Here is an 18568-nt window from a genome sequence, read left to right on the forward strand (position 1 = left end):
CAAGGACACTCACATACATTTTTGCAGTGACTTCAGTAGTGTTTGTATTAAACAGAAAGCAGAAGGTTTGTTTCACGATTGAATTATTGCCCAAAAACATTGGGAAAACCCCACAGAGATAAAAATAGCAGCAGTGTCAGTGTTCTGGCTGTGATAGCTCTTCAACCTCATATCACTCAACAGTTGTGTGCACAGCTAGTGTTTTTGTTTGTATCTGCCTGCAATATTTTATAACACATTTATTTGACAAAATATAAACAAACTCATAAACTAATGTCAACTGCCATGACCCTGACCTGGCAGTTACTGCACGTTCATGATAGTACCTGTGGTCTATATTTGAAAGTCTCACTATTCATACTGAACATACATATAAATGAACCACCAAGGTTCCACTGTTGGGCTCTTGAACAAGGCCCTTAATCCTTAAATGCTCATTTGTATAAATTAGATAAATCTAAGATGCTCTGGATAAATCTAAAATAAATGAATTCTCCTGTTGTGGCATGCTCCTGCATGGTGGTGTGACAACTCCAGTGTCCTTACATCAGGATTAAACACTGTCTGTGCAGAGTTTCACATGTTCTTCACATGTTTGAGTAGGTTTCCTCCCACTGTCCAAAAAGAAGAGGTGGGCAAAAAAATCAGGTAGTCAGATTTGTTTACTGGTTATGATAAATTGCCCATATGGTGAATAATTGGGTGATTATATGTGTTCATGGCCCCCTGTGATCTGGACTGAGATTGGCTTTGGAACCACTCTAACCACTGACCAGGTTAAAGTTGTTAGTAAAGATGAATGAATGAGGATTCTACTGTTGCTGTCATGGAAACAAAACACTGCTGAAATGATGCCAAGCTCCTGACTTTTGGTTCTGGACTAGTAGGATTTTGGTTTTGGAACTGTCTCATTGTCAGTGGAAAGTGTGAAATGGTTTGAGATTAGGCAGTAGCACTAGCATTTTTTTGGTGAAAAATGACTGTTTGTCTCTGGTTCTTAGGCTGCAGATATCTGAGCCATAATGCCTGGGGAGCAGAGGGGGGGATGAAAGGCAGGAACACAGATGTTGCTCCTGCTGGGGTGTGCTGGCCCAGCCAGAAAATGTCATGTTCGGCAGCTGGTGTGAAGCCTCCATTTTTTGTCTCTTTACTCCTCTCTCCACTTGCATGCACACACACACACACACACACACACACACACACACACACACACACACACACACACACACACACACACACACACACACACACACACACACACACACACACACAAACATATTAAAGGAATGTACACACGTGTATCTCCAGACACATGCTGACAGTGTCACATGGTGTATAAAATGTGTGGACAGTTGAGAGTGTCTCCATACACAGGTCAGCTGTGGATGCACTGGCTTTGTGTGTGTGCTGTACAGCTGTCTGAATAAAGTTTTGAGGTGGTAGTTGAGGTCACAAAAAAGAGCTAGCAAGTGTGCACTCCTGTGCTGCCTGATGGTGAAGGTGGCAGCTGCACCGACGACACTGCACCATCTCACCCACAGGGAGAGAGACGGCGAGAACGAGAGAGAAACAGCATCTGTCTGACTTTCCCCATGGACACATGCCTCCTACTGCACCAGCCTGACCAGCCTCGAGTGGTACAGTAACAAGGTCACCTCTCCTCTTCTGATAGCTTTCCTGCTCCTGATCGCACCATGTGTATACACACACACACACACACACACACACACACACACACACACACACACACACACACACACACACACACACACACACACACACACACACACACACACTATCATTCGCATCTAGAGCAGCCAATAGACTCAAATATACCTGCATACACTACTTGGGTGATGAGAGAAAAACTCACTCTCTACCTTTAGTATTATTCGGTTCGATTTTATTTTATTTGTACAGAGTTTTTAACAATGCAAAATCAGTGTCACAAAACAGCTTTCCAGTAATCCAGATGTAGATTTAATCTTAACTGAGCAAGCAGGAGGCAACAATGAAACGAGACAACATGAAGAACAAACCAGAGTGATAGAAACCAGATTACAAAGTCGAAGCCAACACACATCACCACATAAAGATATCACAATAATTAAAAAAAAAAGTATTATTCATTTGTTTCTAACTATTAAATGTAAGATTTTTAGCATTAACAATGTCACTCCTTCTTAGTTCAATGCCAGTAAAATGTTTACTTCTTCCGCAATCCAGTGATTTACATGGTTACAGTATCTAATAATTTTTCAACAATAATCTTCAAAACACACATTAAAAACGCATGATATGTTTTATCGTATAAAATAAGCAGCATTTTGTAAGGAGACGAAATGTTTCTCAAATACCCAATTTGTTTGCTTTATTACGGTAATATATTTTTCTGAGAGTGGTTTTATAGTATGGCAAGTGAAGCAACAATAACAACAGTGACAACAAAACAATTCTCTCATTGTACTGTGGCTTTTATGTCATACTTCATTGACTTTATACCATAAGACAATAAACACCAGCATTTACAGACCAGATTCAACAAATGTAAAAGTAACAAGTGCACAGATATTCTGTTGAATTCTCCCTGCAGGGAAATACGCAGAACATCTTTGTCTGTGATAATAACATGTAGGCACACAACACATGTGGTGGCTAGAGATTAGGTTGGGCAATATTAGAGTTGAAATAATGTTGATTAGTGGATATAGTGCTGTTAGGAGTGTATTTCTGTGTAGATGTGGAGAAAACATTGACTATGTGTGATTCTCTTTTTTCCTTTAGTCTCCCTGGAGTTCCCATCTGTCACCGCAACACCGTGTCTGATTCAGAGGATGCCTGGGCCCAGGAACAAACCCAGTTTGAACACACACACACACACACACACACACACACACACACACACACACACACACACACACACACACACACACACACACACACACACACACACACACACACACACACACACACACACACACACCATCAAACAGGCATGGACACAGACAAACACACACTCACTAATCTAATGCACTCATGTTAGAAAACAAAAACTCTGGAAACCTGTGGAGGAGTATAGCTCACATCTGCAGGGAGAGCATTTATGAAATGATGAGCAACCATAAATTACACACTTAATTAACAGGAATATAACCAAAACAATATATAAGGGAGATAAAGAAATTCATAAATAAGAAGATGAGCACAACTTTCTGCTCTGATAGATTTTGTCTGGATGAACCAGAAAATAAATAAATAAAATAAATAAATAAAAACTAATCTTAAAGGTTTCTACCTAAGGTTTCTAACTAAGGTGTATTTTAAGGTGTATTTGACAGTGGCTGTATTTTATTCTGAAACAAGTAGCAGTATTGGAAGTAAGGTCTAAGTTCACATAGCATAAAAAGGCTCATTTACAAAATGTAGTTAATGTAACTAGAAGTCATCTTATTGGGATGAGGACATTCTTCTTTATTCAAATTCATTATTTTTCTATTAGCAATGTGCTTTCAATCCATAATTTGGTTAATAGGACTGAATTTCATCAGTCAATATCACATTATAGAACATAAAGAAATAGAGTACAATTTTACATTTATGGCATTTGGCAGACAGCTTTATCCAGAAAAATGTAGAAAAATGCTTTAAAGTCTCTATCAGTGAATACAGTGAGAGTAAGACATTTCTTCTTGCCATGGCTATTAGGATATTGATGAAACAGGATTGAGATGATGCAACATCCTGTTGAACATGTGAATATTCTCAATGTTTCCTAAGGAAAGTAGGCATGTAACATGGGTGAATGTTGTAGAATACTCAAAGGTGTCAGAAATTTTAACTTCATGCTTGTCTCTTATAAATGTAATATCCTTGAAATCAACCTGTTTACTTAAGCTTGCTTAAAATAGATATTTATTTAAAACAGCCGTTTTTTTGTTTGTTTTTTGTGTGTGGACGATACAGGAATACATTTCCTGCTCTAAACCTGTATTGTTCACCCTGTCAGAGAGATGACGTCTTTCTAAGAGGAAAGAATTTGTAGTTATGCCTCATATTTGAGAATTGCTTTTTAATGTGTTTCCCCAGTGCTGGAAAGTCCTAAAAAAGCTGCATAAGAACAGCCTTTGAAAAACCTTTTCTTATGTCTGTTTAATCTGAGGACTGATTGCTTTAGATATTTATTTTTCGTGCTAATAACAAAGGTTAACACACCACAGATGCAGTGGAGAAAAGGCTGAGATTTTATAGAGTATTCCTTTAAATGGAAATATATATTTCTTTCTGAGCTTAGTGGTGTTTTAAATTTCCACAGATCTGTGAGCTGATACATGTATCTATGGGCCGAGTGAGGGGATGTGTGAAAGATGTGAGAGAACAGATTTTTTTTTCTTGATTTGACAAATGCACACTTTGACAGAGCACCATGTAGGAGTGGTGAGAAAATTATTTCAACACTTTTACATAATAGAGCCTTAACTGACAAGCTGACACGTACTGGTGTTGTCTATTAAAAAGCTTTTGTTACTAGCTGGTAAGATGTGAGGTGCTCATCCTAGAATGGGGTGTGCTTCAGCATTTTGTGGGGTGGAATGTGGAGGTGGCTGAAGGCCGTGGAGGATGCAGCGACTGGTCCGCCTGCTTGTCTCCATCTGCAGCTGGAGTTGGTAATTATAGTTGGGAGAGATGCCCGCAGCGTGATGCCAGCTGCCAGTGGGACTGCCCGGGCAGGCAGAGGCAGACTGCAGCGAGAGCCGAGAGCCAGCACAGCTCCCTTGGCCTTGGCCAACAGCGCCATCAACACCTGCCAGTGAGCCGCTGGGCCACAGCCGGCCCACACTGCCTGAAAGAGAGAGAGAAAGAGAGAGAGAGAGCATGTAAGCTCTCTCATACTGTTACAGTAAGAACAGGTGAACTAATGCAGTTCGGACACACATACTTTAATTTTCACAAGCATGAACTTCCCTTCTTTAGTCTGTCATCACATGCTCATCAAAACTCCATAAAACTGTCTTTTCACCACCAGTGTGATTTGGTGAACAACATGATCACACCATGCGGCAGTTGTTCCCTCTAGTGTCTGTATAATGGTACTGCCAGTAAACCTCACTTACATCACTACTGTACATTACATACATCAGTACAGTGCTGAATTTACAGCCTAGGATTTCATATTAAGGACTGATACCATATAAAGTGTAAACGTGTAAATTACATGGAAACTGTCAAGATTCTTAAACTATTCTTACTTTCACAGCATTTTCCGGACTGATTTGTGCTTAGTAGTGTAGGACTATGGTGGATTGCTTTTTACATTCTACTCCTGGAACAAGCCAAACACAAGTAAACAAATGAAACCAAAAATTTACATACAGTACACCGAAACTACAGATATTTACACTCTGTGCTATTTAGAGAATGGTTGTTATTTAATTAAAGAGTTCTAAAAAATAGTTTAAACATTTAATTCAGTTTTTATTTACTAAGGTTTGATTAAAAGTTTACTTACAGTTCAATAGAATTTGATATCAATGCCTTTTAATTGCTTAACTTCCTTCAATCAGCCTTCAATCAGCTTCACAAAATACTTTGCTGTCATTTTGCCCATTCTTCCTGATAGAACTGGTGTAATTCAGTCAGGATTGTGGGCTTCGTTGATTCAGTACGTTTCAGCTCAGGGATTTATGATCAGGCAACTCCAATGCTTTCACTTTGTTGTCTTTAAGATATTTTGTACACTGGAAGTATACTTGGTAATGGATTATTGTCCTTATGGAAGACCTGGTTGTTTTTTGGCTGGTTTTCTTTCTGATGTCTTGAGGCTTTGCTTCAGTATTTGTAGATAATCCTCCTTCCTCGTTATACACCAAGTCCGTTTTCCAGCAAGACAGCCCAAAAACACGATGCAGAGATCCCCATGCTTCACAGTTAGCTTGGTATTCTTTGGATAAAAAGCCTCACAGATGTTTTTAACCATACATAATGCTGTTACATTTGTGTTCCATCTGATTAAAGAACACTAATCATTTCTACTAAATTGCTTCTTCCTTTCACAAGATTCAATTCAATTCAATTTATTTGTATAGCACTTTTCACAATTTCCCATTGCAGCTTCACAGAAGTATGGAAACAGAAAAGAGAGAAAAATAAGTAAGTAAGTAAGTAAGTAAGTAAGTAAGTAAGTAAGTAAGTAAGTAAGTAAGTAAATAAATAAATAAATAAATAATAATAATAATAATAATAATAATAATAATAATAATAAGAAGAAGAAGAAGAAGAAGAAGAAGAAAGGACAAAATAAATAAATGAATATATACAATTAAAGTTTAAAATTAATTTAAAAAGATAAATTTTATATATATATATATATATATATATATATATATATATATATATATATATATATATATATATATATATATATACTAAAATACTATATGCCTATCACTATCCCTATCTATCCCTAACAATCCCAATCCCTATCTATCATAGCCAATCCACCTGTCAGCTTGTTTCTCACTGCTTGAACTTACTTTAATATTTAGTGCAAATTGTCTGTCTGCAGTCATTATCAGAGTGAACAGGATAAAGGGTTTGTACATTTACTTATTACGTGTTTATGCAGGAGTTTGATGACATAAAGATCTCTTGAATTAGCCTGATCTCTTCAGTTTCACTACAGTATTTGGTACATTTTGAATAGTTAAGGTTTCTTAACTTCAGGGCTCTGCATAGACCCTGTTCTGTTGAAGGGGCACTAGATTTGACCTTTAATTTCTAAAGATGGGGAAGTCTTAATTAAAAACAAAGCAGTCTGTTAAGCAACTGAAAATAAAACTGATGTAAATAATGATCAGAAACATGCTGAGATTTACACACAGTATGACCTCCACCTGCCAATGAAACATAGCACGACGAGTTTCATTAACTCAAGCAGCTGTAGCTCATGACTGAGTGCGTGGATTTACATGCCATGCTTATTCATTGGAGATGGAGTTGAGTTCAAATTGTTTTTGACGAGAGGCTGAAATTTGGTGTATTTCTGTGCTAACCTGTAGGTGTATTTATAACGATGAATAGCTTACTTAACAAAAGCATGGCCATCAGTATGTGCATAAGATGGCCATGTTATATGATCTTGTCAGAATATGATCTCTTTAATGTTTTATATAGCTTGGCAAGAACTAGACAGTCACTGTTATTACAGACTGATTCATCGGTGCTTGAATTTGACATTCATCTGTTCTTTTTTACATAGCTTCAGGGGCAATAACCTTTCTTCTATCACTGTGGTTAACCCCATCTCCCACGCTTCCTCCCCCTGACCTAGTTGGTTAACACTGAAAGATGTAGAGCCAGAGATTCATTTGTGGTCTGGAGTGAATAAGCTCAGAGTGTCAGTGCTGCCTGACCTGAGAGGCCCCAGCCTCTCCTGTGAGTGACCATTGGGGTTCGCTGAGCTTCTGGTGAGTGCAGACGCAGATGGTACGGGTGGAGCAGTGCATGAATATCTGATGCTGGAGGGTGAAGTGGTGCAGGTCGAGGCAGATGCCCACTGGCCCCATGAGAGGCCGTTTGTGTGGGCAGCCACAGGCCCTCACGGTACAGCCAGCTGCTGCTGTAGCACATCTCAGCCACATTCTTCCCATGACACAGCTTCCAACCCTCTAGTTCAGGTCTGAAGAGCTGCCAGAGCTAGAAAAAATATCACTTTTTGTTCAGCTATGAGACATGAACAGGTATTTAACCCTTCTACTTTTAAGTACAGCCTGAATGATATTCACATTTTAGCGAGTCATCACACACAAACATATAAATAAACAGACAAATCAAAGCAAACTGATAATTGAATAGATGCCTAAAACTGTAAAACGTAGAAAATTGTAGACAACAATGTTGTTTTAATGAAATGATTGAGAAAAACAAAAAACAAGAAATTTAACTAAAAATGGACATCAGTATGACAACAGATAAAGAAAATCTACTATTGAGCCATTCAAAACGTATTCTTGCGAAAACCAGTGCTGAAGCTAAATACAGTATTTGCCTTATGTATGTTAATATGCCTCATATTTACTGACTTGATTGTTAGAGTTACAAGTTTTCTGTACAAGACATTATAATGAAGCAGGAAATAGTATAGAGAATAATAACTGGCTATGTACTTAGATTAGCCTGTTGTTTTTGCTAGTGCTTAGTAGCTACCATATTTCTATAGACCACAAGTCAATTGGTAAATCCCACAAACTTACAGAAAATTGTCATGTAGTTTTAAAATACAGTGAGTAATAAAAGTTATGTTTTACATAAAAAACACACATTAGTTTAATGCAATCAGTTAAAACATTGACATTTTAATTACCTGTGTACATTTAAAAGTAGCAACTTACTTACTTTTGCGTGAATACTTTTTTGTTGAATATGTCCACTTTATTTGAGTAAGATTTTGACGCATGATCTGTTATTTCAATCAATTCTAATTTTGCAGCTAGATATGAATCAGAAATCAATACCGTAGCTCTTATTTTCATGTTTGTCTTCAAACAGAAACTATAATGCACCATGAAAAACTGTAAATAATCCTGAATCCTAAATCTGAATCCTCCTGAGCAGTACTGAAGCTCTATAACCATGCTGAAAGTACAGCTAGGAAAGTAAGGGGTCATCATCTTCATAACCACATCTACATTTGTAGAAAAGGAAAAATGGCAAAACCAGCAAAGATCCAAATTACCTGTACCAAAAGATCGAATATATACAGTATGTGTATTAATCAGCTCTAGTGGTGATTCGATCCACTTGATCTATGCAAATTTATGCATAAGTACAAATAAAATAAAATAACATGAATAATGGTTGTGTTCAGAAAATGCACACAAACTCCACATAGCCAGAAACCTTCTGTAGTTTCTCCTTGGCATATTCAGTAATATTTATTAATAATGTAAATATTCAAATAGCAAAATTGTGTGCCATAAAATGCCCAAAGTTTGGGTTTAAATATTAGAAAATTAGCAATGTTGTACGTTTAGGATTTTTAAAGATTTTTTTAATAGTATGAAGCAAAATAGAAAGTGACAATCCTAGTCTGTCAATGTTGACATTCAAAATCTTTTAACAAAAATTATATCTTTTAAATAAAAAAATATTTTAGCTATAGTAACAGTATTACTGATTCAGACATAACCCATAACCCATGTCATTTTTACACTATTTAGAATATTCTTTGAAAAATTATTCTTAAAAACAGACAGCTACTTGCATTTTACATTTGCCACCGTTTTGTCTATAGACTGAAAAAGAGGGGGAAAGGCCCTATAACTACCGGACCAGAGCATTACATACCACAAGAGGGCTCTAATCACTAATCATGGCTCTGTGGCAAACACCTACTTGCCTCTTGCCAACCTCTGGCTTGATTTAACCTGGCAGCGTTTTCACAAGGAGTGTCAGTAAATATGGGTTCAGCTCGTTCATGTGCGCATGTGTCTATTAACTCAAATGGAAAGGATCTAAATACTGTTTGAAATAAGATTAATGACACACACACACACACACACACACACACACACACACACACACACACACACACACACACACACTCACACACACACACACACACACACACACACACACACACTCACACACACACACACACACACACACACACACACACACACACACACACACACACACACAAAGCAGTTTTTAGACAGCTAGGTGACAAGAATGCAAGCAAACCACTAAACTACTGTGAAAATCCTTGTCTACCATCAGTAAATGAACCATGCAGATCCATTCACATAGCTGTGGTTTCTAAGTGTACCCCACATACCTGTGTGCGATGCCAGATGACAGCTGCTCTGGGGTGACCCAGTTTATTCTGACATGATCCTTTGTCATAGTGAATCAATAAGAAGTCATCCTGGGAAATATGGAGTATATTAACACGTGTATATATTTAGCAGTATACCGTAATAAAGCACATAAACACTGTAGATTTTAGTGTTAGTTACATTTCACCTATAGGATAAATATAGGATCCATATACATGCATATCGGATTTAGTGAATTCTCGTGAATTCTCATTCATCTCTTGAATAAACTCGGCTGGATACTGGTGTGTTTCCCACAAGGCACTCACAGAACAGCTTAACCATATTTCTTTTATTTCTTTTAGATAATTTGCTGTAAATCAAGATCTTGGCAGAAACAACCCCATAACAAATTGGCCATTAGAATTTTTAGTGACCCTTTCAACCCTGTTATTAACTGTCTTGTCAGCAGCTTATAGTTGGGTATAAGAATTAGCTTTAGGATTTGTAAAATATTAATGGACAGCCATCTTGGGTTTGACTTACCAAGAATGGTATAGAAAAAAAAATCAGTGACTGATAAAAAAAAAGTGTAAAACTACGTCAACGTAAATCGTGACCGACTGGGGGTCAGAAAATGGTACAAGAAAAATAAGGCTTGTTTGATGTGAATACTGTGTGCTTACAGTGGTGGCAGTAAGCTGGTGTGGAAAATGTTTTCCTAGTATACACTGGGCTCCCACTGAATGACAGTATTTGAGTAATGAGTGTTGTTATTGGTGCAGTTCATGTGACTTCTATCTACAGTATGAGTCCTATATGGGTTCAGGTGGGATAACCAATTAAAACCCAGCCAGATAACCTACCAAAAGAATCAATGTAACTATTGTCACAAGATACTTAAAGATTCTAGGAACAAAACAGGGTTTTTTGTTTTTCTCTCAATAAATATACTGCACCTTGCTTAGTAGAAGCCTCAACCTCCTTATACCTGCTACTGATACTAAATAGACAGAAGACTGAATGCAGTCACAAAACCGTGCCTAATTAAAACAACAATGCTACTTGTTAATATAGTAACAAATAAATAAATCATCCATGCCCAGATATTTCTGTTCATTCTTTAAGCACTTTATTCTATACAGAGTTGTGGTGGAACACTGAATGCAAGGTTTGGATGTAGCCTGGAGGGGACACCAGGGTGCACACACACACACACACACACACACACACACACACACACACACACACACACACACACACACACACACACACACACACACACACACACACACACACACACATTTACACACTCCTTCACACCTGTGAGCAAGTTCTGTCACCAAACCCCCTACTATCATGTGTTTGTTAGGTGGTAGGAAACCTGGAAAACCCAGAGCAAACCCACTTGAAGCTCTCATAAATGCTGACAGTAACCCAAGCTGAAGATCAAACTGGGGACCAAGGAAGTGGCAATGCTACCCACTGTGCCTCTGCACTACCCAGATAATTACATAATTGTAACATGTCACATAACACACTTTTATTTATCCAAAGCCACTAATTAGGATCCCAGCATATCAAGAGTTGTATAAAGAGATGATGTCATTATTTTGATTGCGTCTTATCAGTATACTTCATGTGACATTTGATACACAAGAGCATTATATTATAATACAGTTAACACCCAAAGCAAAACACAGTTTATTGGTACAAAGCATGCTTCAGTTACAGATCTCGGGCCCAAGAGGAAGTCTATCTATCTCAAGCGATACAAGTGTGGAATTGTCATGCTGAAGAGTTTACCTGTTCTTTACAGAACTGGAGGTGACATCATGAGGTGCCAATGGGGAGGGCCCCCTGCATGTCTGCCCTGTGTGCCAGTCAGTGTGGCAGGCTGAGCAGAAACGCAGGCTGCACAGAGGGCACTTCACCAGCTGGGGCATGGGTAACTCTGCTTCCTGCAGCTGGCACACTGCCTGGTAGGTACAGGACGGGCACCAGGTACGACAGGGGTCCAGCAGCACCTCTGCATGACAAACAGTGATAAACATTGGCAACTTCTATGGCATAACAGACCCTGTGTTTGAACTTTGTATAAAAGTATTCAAAAGCAACAGCTGTTAAAGAAGCTTACAGCAATACAAATGCAGGCAGGGTGTGAAATGAGCTTCATAGTTTACCAGCCTTTGTGTTTAATTGTTTCCCACATCACATCTGTAATTTATTATTACCACCCAAATACTGCCTAGCTCTATACTATATATACAAATGCATGTAATTTTCTTATCATTAATTTATTCATTTTGTTTAGAATGTCCTTTATTAATTTAGGGCCTGGTACAAACAACACTTAAATACTGTTATACTGAAAGTGCACAATGTTTGGCTAGATAATTGAATATAAAATAATCACTTGTGTTAGGTCTTGCTAAAAAAAAAAAAAAAAAAAAAAGTCTTCTGCAGATGACATTTTGACAAGGGGCTGACAAAAAAAAAGCTTTTTTTTTTTTTTAAATACCTAATCGGCTAGAAATTCTACAGCTATTAAGTGAATTATATAAGAGTCAAGCTGAAGATAATATGAATGCACACATAGGAGCTCTAAAGGTGGCCTGGAAAACCCTTCACATGATAAAATGCTGACATTTTCTTCTACATTTACACTCAGGTAAATATTTATTGGTAATTTAGCTGTCTACCAGTGGATAGTGGATTTAAAATAAAAAAAAAGCAAAACATAGGGGCTCTAACATGGGGGGCACAGCGGTTAAGTGCACGTTCGAATTGCAACTTTGGGATTGGGGAATTTGATTTCTGTCTGTGCCCCACCTGTGCCCGGTGTGTACAGAGCTTGCATGTCCTCCCTGTGCCACAGGGGTTTTTCTCTGGGGTGTTCTGGTTTCCTTCATCTGTCCAAAGACATGTGTTATAGGCTAATTGGCATCTCTAAATTGTCCATAGTGTGTAATTGTACCACTGCTCCAGGGTGTCCCCTGCCTTATGCCCCAAGTCCCCTGGGAAAGGATTCAAGTTCCCTGCAAACCTGTATAAAATAAGCAGTACAGAAACTAAATGGGCTCTAAAATAAATTAAACTGTCATTTAAAATACTTGGTTGTTAATCCTAAGCAGGCAACAACAGCCCTGAAGTCTGGAACCCAGAGACATCACCAGATGCTGAGTTTCTTCTTTAGTTATGCTCTGCAAATCCTTTACTGCAGTCTTAATTTCCTGCTAGTTTGGGGTGTTTTGCCTTCAGCAAGTGAAATACATGCTCAACAGGAATCAGAGTTGGCCACTGCTGAACATTCCACTTCTTTGCTTTAAAAAGTCTTGGGTTGTTTTTTAAAGTATGCTGCGGGTGGTCCATCTGGACTGTGAAGCGCTATCCAACAGGTTTTGAAGCATCAGAATTGGAGTAGATAATATAACCCTATACACTTCAAAATTCATCCTGCTGGTTTTGTCAACAGTCACATTATACATAATTCAGCCTGCTGCCTTCAGGGAGGATGTACCAGAGCCTCTAGGCTCGCTCCACAAGACTTTGAAACAACTTCATCCATCAGGCTGTCAGGATGTTGAACTTTACCTCCCACTCTTCCATCTACTCCTGAACTTTCAAAAAATCTACAGCACACTCCACATTTCTTCATGGCACACAAGACACTTTAACTCTGTATATATCTGAGAGTGTTGCATTTTTTACATTACAGTCTTTTGCACTACTGTCGTATTACTGCTATATGTCTTGCTCCTTACAAATGCCATCATACTGTACTCAGTACTCAGTACTGTTTACATACAATTGGATGAATATGTGCACCTCACAAATTCACTGTTTACATTCACTCATTTACTCGTTCAGATTTTCATTCGGTTTATTTATGTCTAGCTATTAGGCAGTACACTGCTGTTACTGTACATCCATCCAAATCTGTTTCTATATTGCACTAACTGCTCATATTATTATACAAACTCTCTACATTGCACTGCCAATGTAAACACTTGATTTGAGAAAGAGAAAAGGTATTGTGATTCCTCTGTATGTCTGCACATATGGTGGCATTGACAATAAAGATCCTTGATCCTTGAAATACAAGAAAAGTCCATTGGCAGCTATAGATGCTTATACTACAATTTGAGATGGTATGCTTCAGATCATGAGCATTTCCTCCCCTTCCATCCATTTCCCAGACAGTGACAGCTCTTTGGAGGTGAAAAATGAAAGGACATACACTTTGCCATGGAACACATTATTCATTATTTCATTTTAAATCCAATACACTCTGGTGAGACTGAGTGACTATATGGCCAATAGTTTTTGGACACTTGACCATCACACCCATATATGGTTCTTCCCCAAACTGTTTCCACAAAGTTGGAAGCACACAATCTATCAGGTAAGCCTCTGTATGTGGTAGCATTACAGTTTGCCTTCACTGGAACAATCGTGTTCATGCCTGACAATGCCCCGTGTGCAATGCGAGGTCCATGAAGACATGGCTTCCAGGTTGGAGTGGAAGTACTCGAGTAGCCTGCACAGAACATTGATCTCAACCCCAATGAACACCTTAACTGGAGAGATAAGAGATAACTGGAACACAGACTGTGCTAGACAGGCCTCCTCAAACTACACCAGTGGCAGAACTCTCCAATGCTCTTATGGAATGAAAAGCACATCTGGATGAGATGGTCAGGTATCCAAAAACTTTTGTTTTGTACCATATAGTGTATACTTTAGTGCCTATGGAAACTGGTGGGTGTTAATTTTTTTTTTGGCAATTTGTGACTCTAAAGACAATGTGATCAACTGAACTATAAATGGTACGATGTCAATACAATAACATTAATTATACACACAATAACACTCGAGTATACACTTGTTATATGTGTAACTACAAAAAATGCACAATAGTATTCTGCCCTGTAGAAAACACAAAGATTTAGTCTAAATGGCTAAAATAATCATTTTACTCATCTTACAAGGGGTGTTAGAAATAGTTCAAGCCAGCTGGTTTTAGCACACATCTCCTAAGAATATTTGAAACACTAAATAATTTAGACAAGCTACTGAAATGTAGACTCTTTCCACATCCTGCCAGCAGTAATCAATCAGCTGTATTGCTGTAAATGATGGTATACAGAAGTGTTTACCTCGCTCAAACCGCGGCCTTCTGTCCCTCTCACATCATTACAGCTACCAAAGACTCAATCTTCCGAAGGTAAGACATAAAGAAAGAGAAAGAAATATTCATTTTAATAATTAACCTTCTTAATAGTCAACCTGCTGAACAATAATACATTCATTCAATATATAGACTACAGTACATTTAACATTTACACAAAAAAGAGGAATGTGCAATAATTAAAATCTGCTGAAATACTCATCAAGCTATATCTCATTCTCAGGTAATTGCCCCTGTTAGGGACAGGCTGAATTTGGACAGCTGATTCCTGGTTGCAAACCTGCTTTGATCAATAGCTCTATGTACCATTTCAGACACTGTAACATATTTCATTTCATGAGTGACTACTACTGAGCACCTCCTGTTAGTGGATTATTATTTACTCAACATAATCATTTTAATTAGAAGAGGGTGTAGTGAAAGCCTGGTGATTTATGTGGATAATTGGGATTGGGGGGTATCTGTATAAACATATTAGATTTTGGCATTCTCTCCTAAAGCTCAGATTCTGCTTAACTTGAAGCATGCTTAATTTGAGCCTCTCACCAGGATGCAGAAGACACACAGGCACTGTGAGATGGTGGTCATGTGTTCTAGGGGGACGTATTCTTACAGGGCAGCGGGGTCAATGTACTGTATCTCTATCTGTACTGGAGTAAGGGCTGCTTATGGTGACTGCATCTGGGGATCTGAGACATTGCATCTGGCAATCACTTATGTTCTATCCTATATCCTATATCTATATATACTTCATTGCCACAGGATCCAGGCGAAAGGGAATTTCTCTTGGACATCTAGATTACATATAGGAAGTCATACATTGTAGGACCTGATAAAAGTAATGAAGAGAAATATTAAGAAAGAAAAATGCACAATATGTTTGAATGTTTCATGTTGTAGCATGATGTGCAATACTGTTGCATGAAGTAATTGTACAGAATGTGCAAATATTACAGAATGGAAAGTGATATATTAACATGTGAATTACATGTAGTAACAGTAAAGTGAATTGAGATGGAAAATCATTGTTAATGAGTCTAATGGCCTGAGTGAAGAAGCTCCTCCTTAGCCTTTCAGTTCTAGCCATCATACTGCAGAAGCGTCTGCCAGATTGCAATAAGCTGAGCGGGGAGGGATAAGCTCTTGATTATGTTCCTAGATCTGGAACTGCATTGTCTGGTGTAGATCTGGTGCAGACCCAGAGATGCGCTCAGCTAGGCGCGCCACTTTCTTCAGATCCTGGAGAGTGGTTTCCGTACCACCCTGCGACGCACTGAGTCAGAAGCATTTTTTTTTTTAAAAAGTCTATAAAAAGTTCTCAGGATCACTGAGGAGATCCTGAATTTCCTCAGTTGGCTCAGATACTACAGTCACTGTACGATTTCTTCACCTTAGTTTGGATGTGATGACTCCAGGTCAGTTCCTCAGAGATATGTACCTGTAGCTGATCACTCTCTCCACAGGGGAGAGTGTTTCTCTTCCTGAAGCCCTGCATCTGAGGGTGTGGGATACCCTGGATAGGTATCCCACATGATTATGTTTCCTATGTTAAAACTACATAGGTCTTGTGTGATACTTTCCAAGGAAAACAAACGCAGGCTCAAGCATCTTTGCCTTAGCATATATAGATTTACTATAGTATCTTTAAACGTACAGTATCTCACAGAAGTGAATACTCCTATTACATTTTTGTAAATATCTTATTATCTTTTCATGTGACAACACAGAAGAAATGACACTTTCAAAAAAACTCAACACACATTAATGTCTAAACCGCTGGCCATAAAAGTAAGTACACCCCTAAGTGAAATTGAGCCCAAAGTGTCAATATTTTGTGTGGCCACTATTATTTTCTGGCTCTGCTTTAACCCTCTTGGGCATGGAGTTTACCAGAGCGTCACAGGTTGCCACTGGATTCCTCTTCTACTCCTCCATGATGACAACACAAAGCTGGTGGATGTTGGAGACCTTGTGCTCCTCCACCTTCCGTTTGAGGATGCCCAACAGGTGCTCAATAGGGTATAGATCTGGAGACATGCTTGGCCAGTCCATCACCTTTACCCTCAGCTTCTTTAGCAGGGCAGTGGTTGTCTCGAAGGTGTGTTTGGGGTCATTATCATGTTTGAATACTGCCCTGTGGCCCAGCCTCCAAGGGGAGGGGATCATGCTCAGCTTCAGTATGCCACAGTACATGTTGGCATTTATGGTTCCCTCAATGAACTGTAGCTCCCCAGTGCTGGCAGCAGTCATGCAGCCCCAGACTATGACACTCCCACCACCATGCTTACATGTAGGCAAGACACACTTGGCTTTGTACTGTACTTTACACATGGTTGCTCTACACACGCATGACACATCTGAACCAAACAAGTTTATCTTGGTCTCATCAGACCACAGGACTTGGTTCCAGTAATCAATGTCCTTAGTCTGCTTGTCTTCAGCAAAATGTTTGCAGGCTTCCTTGTGCATCATCTTTAGAAGATGCTTCCTTCTGTGATGACAGCCATGCGGACCAATTTGATGCTGTGTGTCGTTTGGTCTGGGCATATTTACAAAAATTGAGGGGTGTACTCACTTCTGTGAGATACTGTATATAGTTATATCAATCTTGATGACACTGTCAAGTGGACAAGTGGTTATGGCCAACACATAAATGAAGAAGGCTGTAAAACCTGCATCATCATATCTTTGAGCTGACTCTCTAGATGTAAATATCTGAATATCAATAGCTCATGCTGTGCCTCCACAAATTACACTGTAGATTACAATCTGCCCAGATTCATTTAGTCCCCTGGATTTCAATGATAGTATTGAATATTGCTTTTAAAATGTTATACATCAGCAATTCTCAGTTTCTCTATTCCTGAGAGCTTTGAATGCAATACTTAATAATATGATTCACTAAAATGTCCAATCATCCTATTCTGGGCTCAAGAAACCAATGAGTACAAATACATTGTAGAAGAAAACAAAATCAAAATACCCACAAAATAAAACAACAGCAATAAACAAACAAACAAACAAACAAACAAATAAATAATAGCTTTTACATACTCACAAGTCACTTGAAGCCTCCAGTACTAAAGTCTCTCAGTACTTGCACATCGAGCTGAAACGGTGCTGTGTTGGGCCGTTTGATCCACATGGTCAAGTGGAGGTGGACACAGATGGTGTGGAGAGAACAGACTACACAGAATGCACACTAACATTATGCAAGCAGTGAGACTGTGCTCTCAATTCACCTACAAAAGACTACCATTGTCTGTCTAAATCAGACATGGCTTATAGAGAGAGCATCTGGGGAGTATGATTCAAACAACAGCAGTGCAATGCTTAAAAGTCATAAAAGATCAAATTTCTCCTCAATCTATTATTGGCTGACTGAAAACAAACTCATTTCTTGTAATCTGATGGAAATTAGTGCCAGTGGATATGTTGACACAACTGGTGATGAAGCTTCAAAATTACATTAAAAAGATGAGTGACACATGACAAGTCATATATTGAAGGCTTACAATATAATAAGTTTATAATGATTCATTCCTTAGGTAACCATGCTATTATC

The 18568-nt window shown here is 38.5% G+C and overlaps 1 long non-coding RNA gene across 1 annotated transcript; it reads right to left on the reverse strand.

Annotated features, from left to right (window-relative positions):
- Positions 1 to 1796: 1796 nt before the first annotated feature.
- On the reverse strand, positions 1797 to 6157 carry LOC113655675. The gene is made up of 3 exons (XR_003443777.2): positions 5507 to 6157; positions 5247 to 5320; positions 1797 to 4840 (listed from the first exon to the last, which is right to left on the reverse strand). It is a non-coding gene; the product is annotated as an uncharacterized LOC113655675 (long non-coding RNA).
- Positions 6158 to 18568: the final 12411 nt, after the last annotated feature.

Source organism: Tachysurus fulvidraco, chromosome 16 (assembly GCF_022655615.1).
Source record: "Tachysurus fulvidraco isolate hzauxx_2018 chromosome 16, HZAU_PFXX_2.0, whole genome shotgun sequence".
In the NCBI taxonomy this organism is placed as follows: Eukaryota; Metazoa; Chordata; class Actinopteri; order Siluriformes; family Bagridae; genus Tachysurus; species Tachysurus fulvidraco.